Source organism: Nicotiana tomentosiformis, chromosome 8 (genome assembly GCF_000390325.3).
Source record: "Nicotiana tomentosiformis chromosome 8, ASM39032v3, whole genome shotgun sequence".
In the NCBI taxonomy this organism is placed as follows: domain Eukaryota; kingdom Viridiplantae; phylum Streptophyta; class Magnoliopsida; order Solanales; family Solanaceae; genus Nicotiana; species Nicotiana tomentosiformis.
Window position 1 is genome coordinate 103,038,384 of NC_090819.1, and position 4,794 is coordinate 103,043,177.

Here is a 4,794-nt window from a genome sequence, read left to right on the forward strand (position 1 = left end):
CCGGATTGTGTTTTGGAGGTCTGTAGCTCATTTAGGCTTGAAATGGCGAAAGTTGAAATTTTGGAGATTTTGACCGGTAGTGGACTTTTTGATATCGGGGTCGAAATCCGATTCTGGAAGTTGGAGTAGGTCCTTAATGTTGAATATGACTTGTGTACAAAATTTGGAGTCAATCGGACGCGGTTTGATAGGTTTCGGCATCGGTTGTAGAATTTTGAAGTTTCAAGTTCATTAAGTTTGGATTTGAGGGTGATTCATAGTTTCGAAGTTGTTTGATGTGATTTGAGACCTCGAGCGAGTCCGTATTATGGTATGGAACTTGTTGGTATTCTTGGACGGGGTCCCGGGGGGCCCAGGGGGACCGGGTGTGTTTCGGACGAGTTTCAAATGTTTTTCATAGTTTTGAACAGGTCTGGTTCTAGTATTTTCGCACCTGCGACGCTTTGGAGCGCAGGTGCGGCTCCGCTTCTGCATGAGCCTGGTCGCGTATGCGGTCATGGTGGCCTGGAGGCTCGCTCGCTTTTGCGGAGGCCGGCACGCAGGTGCGAAGTCGCTTTTGCGGTCCAGCGGTCGCACCTGCGAAGAAGTTCGCTTTTGCGTTTCCCCCTTGCGCTTCTGCGGTGCCGCTGTAAATCCGCAGATGCGGTTCCAGTCCTAGCTAGCTGAGTTCGCAGATGTGGAATCTTTCTCGCAAATGCGTGTGCGCAGGTGTGCCTCCTTGTCCGCAGATGCGGAAATCCTGGCAGAATCATCTAAGTCGAGGGTTTGGCCAATTTCTTCATATTTTGAGTTTTAGACTTCGGTTTTGGGAGCTTCCTTGTGGGTTTTTCAAGCAAAACGATTGGGTAAGTGTTCTTACCTAGAATTTAATATATTCCATGATTTTATCTTTATTTTTATCATTTAAATTGTGTTTTGAGTTGAGGAAAATGGAGGTTTTTGAAGAAAAATTCCAAAAATGAAAAATCATGATTTGAGGGACGAAAAGGTATCGGAATTTAATAATTTTAGTATGGTTGAACTCGTATCGGAATGGGTGTTCGGGTTTTGTCAAAAAATTGTTGGGTTTTGAGGTGCAGGCCCGGGGGTCGTCTTTTGGGTCAATTTTTAAATTTTGATAAAGATTGAGGCTTTATGATCCGGAATAGTTTCTTATGAGTTTTATTTGTGCGTTGAAGTTATTTTTGGTTAGATTTGAGCTGCCCGAAGGTCATTTCACCTGAGAAGTTCATTTTAGAGTATCGGTTTATCTTCTTTGAGGTAAGTATCTTGCCTAACTTCGTGTGGGGGAACTACCCCTTAGGATTTGAGTCTTCTATGCTAATTGTAGTCCGTGTACGCGAGGTGACGAGTACGTACTCGAACTTATTTGTGGAAAGTTGGCCTTTTAGGGTTCTTAGGTCCTTGTATTCACTGATTATGCAGTTGTTATGTTATGAATACATCTCTTAATTACTAGTTTCACCTCTACCTGCTTTAATTAGAATTAATTACTTCATGATCCGCCCTTGATGCTTATTTGAGTCATCTGTGCCTTAACTGAAATTGTTATCTCTTATATTGCCATGTTATCTTTTCCCTAACTGCTTATCTTTATTTGAAGTTATAATTATCTCTTTTGTAATTGTTCATCCTTAATTGAGGCTATGATTATCTTTCTGCTGCTTTTCCCTAATTGAATTTGTTGTATCTCTTTCTTAATTGCCAACCTTAAAAGAAGTTAGATATCTTATATTTTAGTTGACTTGTTCTTATTTGGAATTATTCGCCTTGTGTTAGCTCCATCATTGTCGAACTGTACATTGTGGACCATTGTTACATAATATTTCCTTTCTTGTTGAGATGTTCTTATTATGACTAGCATTCTCTATTGTGGCCACTCCTCGTGAATTAATTCCTCTGTTTCTTTGAGTTCTGGAATTTTTCGAGTTGATTTAATTGTCGTACCCTTGTATTAGTGTTATTGTTGTTGTAGTTGTTGTACTTGTTGGTCTTGCATATTTACTTTGGGACTACGAGGCGGTACCTCGGGAGATCCCCCTGTCTTGTATATTTACTTTTGGGACTATAAGGCGGTACCTCGGGAGATCCCTTGTTGAGCATTTACTTTAGGGACTACGAGACGGTATCTCGGGAGTGCCCTTTGTTGACATCTTTTTGTTATGGGGTTGCACGGGGTTTCTACCGTTCTATTGTTACTATTGATATTTGTACATGCGGGGTGACAATGTGGGATATATATATATATATATATATATATATATATATATATATATATATATATATATGGGTTGCGCATGTGGTGAGACAAGGTGGGAACATTATTATGCACGTGTGGTGAGACAAGGCGGGCATTTACTTTACTATTGCACACATGGCGAGACAAGGTAGGCTATGTCAAGGATTGATTTGTGATGATTTGTGATGGCCTGGAACATTCTTGTTGTTGATATTTGTGTAGTGGTATACTTACCTGTGTGAGCTTTATCTTGTGAAAGTTGTGGGAAAATATTCTACGTGTTGTCCGGTCTTTTCCTTATGCTTACTAGCTGGTATAAACTATGTTAGAACACTTGCACAAGCATACATGTAGTTAAGCACTCTTATCGGATAAGAGATTTTCTTGATATTGTTGAGTATAAATGCACACCCTTGCTTACTTGCCTTCTATGTGAGAATTGCTCTATTTGGCACGCGAGTCGTTAATGCGGTTATGAGGTATAAAGAGGGCACATGATGCCAAGTGTTAGGGTTCAGGTATTGAGACCCGTGAGTTGTGATTTGTCCGAAGTTCGGTACTTCGTGGAATTTATTGACTAAAACCCGGTGTGAAAGATGTCGTATTGTTGAGTTGTTACTTGTCCTTTCTTTATCTGTGATTATCAGACTTAGGATGTGTTTCCGTTCTTTCTTCTATGTCATTATTATGATGTTCCACTGATAGTTGTTGTTTTCCTTCCTTATTGCAATTACCGTATTAATTGTTACTTCGCGTAGTCTTTATGTAGATATCATACTCTGTTGTTTCTATACTTATTATACTTGTTCAGGTCATTTAGTCCAATAGGTGTCTTGATTGTTCCTCGTCACTACTCCACTAAGGTTAGTCTTGATACTTGCTGGGTACCGCCGTGGTGTACTCATACTATACTTCTGCATATTTTTGTGCAGATCCAGGCATTTCGAAGTCAGTTGATCATTAGCTAGTTGTGCGGATTGTTGCCGTGGAGACAAAAGGTAAATCTGTTGCTGCGTTTGCAGGCTTCGGAGTCACCTTCCTATTTTGTATTCACACTATTTTACCTATTTCCGAACAGTTGTATTTAGAAATTTGTAGCAATCTCTGTAGAGCTTATGACTTGTACTACCGATTTTGGGAATTGTAAATTTTATAGAGATTTTTATTTCAAAAGTTGTTAAATGTTATTTATTATTGTTGTTATTCAGTAAATGTTAGGCTTACCTAGTCCCTAAGACTAGGTGCCATCATGATACCCAACGGAGGAAAAATTGGGTCGTGACATCGTGACATTTATCAAGGCGATCAGGAAAGCTGGGATTGGTGGTATTGTTAGAGATAGCAATGGAGATTTCATATTCGCATTCTCTGCCCCGATCCAAGCCAATAGCAGCTCTCAAGCTGAAGCCACAACAGCGAAATTTGGGGTAGAATGGTGCACTCAACATGGCCACTCTAATCTCCATGTGGAGATTGATTCACTTATTGTCACCAACATCCTTATCAAACAAAGCGCCAATCAATGGCATTACTACTATGCTTGACAACACTTTTTTTCGTATCTCTCATTGCCTTAGCGAAGCAAACCAAATTGTGGATCTGTTGGTAAAATTGGCTTCTACAAGTGGAAACATGACCTTATATCACTCTCCTCACAACCTTCCTAGAGAGGCAAAGGGGCTGATTCAACTTGACAAATGGCAGATTCCTTCCTTTAGGAGGAGATATGAAAAATATAATTTTTTTGTTAGTTAAGTTAGATTTATGGATGGAAAGGCTTTTGTATAGGCTTCACCTTTCCTTGTTTGCTTGGCAAACTTTTTGTAGACCGGAGGCAAGGTACCATGTCCCCCTCTTGTCATTGTAAGTTATTTAATATACATGGTAGGGGTCCAAACCTAACCCCCCATACCCTAGGCTCACAACCGAAGATGATGGTTTTAACTTTAAAAAAAAAAGAATTGTACGAGGAACTCAAAGAAGAGAACCCCTCCAAAAATAGGCGTATGCCACTAAATGCAGCGCGCACACGGTATTCTTTAGTTAAAGGCGAAAGAATAGTTCGCTCTGTGCTCACTGCATGGGCTTTGCTGCTCTTCACAGCTGCCATTTTATATGGAACAGCAAGTTCTAGTGTACTCTTCCACTTTCAATGTGGGACTCAACTCACTCCTTTTCCTCCATCAGGTTTTATTGAACTTTGAGGCATCAGTTTCTAAATTGAATTTCCAGTGCAGGTTTAGTTTTTAAGCTTATAAGTAAAGGACCAATTGGCAGAATAAGAAAACAAAGCAACTATTTCTTTGAGTTGGCGTCAATATGGCATTGAATATATCTATATATACTTGGAGCTACCTAGAATTTCGCTTCAAACCACATTCAAGGTAAGTTCTAGATTTTCAAATAAGCAGGAGAACTAAATAATATAAGCTAACCGCATAATACACTTGGAACCAACGATTTCAATCACCAATAAGTAAGTATGAGCTTAGAAAGGTAATCATAAAACCCATGAATGGTACTTAATCAAATTCGTCTTTTTTTTAAGTCTCATA

The 4,794-nt window shown here is 39.6% G+C and overlaps 1 non-coding gene across 1 annotated transcript; it reads right to left on the reverse strand.

Moving 5' to 3' along the window:
• Positions 1-4,208: 4,208 nt before the first annotated feature.
• Positions 4,209-4,325, reverse strand: LOC117274474 (U5 spliceosomal RNA). Its single transcript, XR_011410769.1, has one exon. It is a non-coding gene; the product is annotated as a U5 spliceosomal RNA (small nuclear RNA).
• Positions 4,326-4,794: the final 469 nt, after the last annotated feature.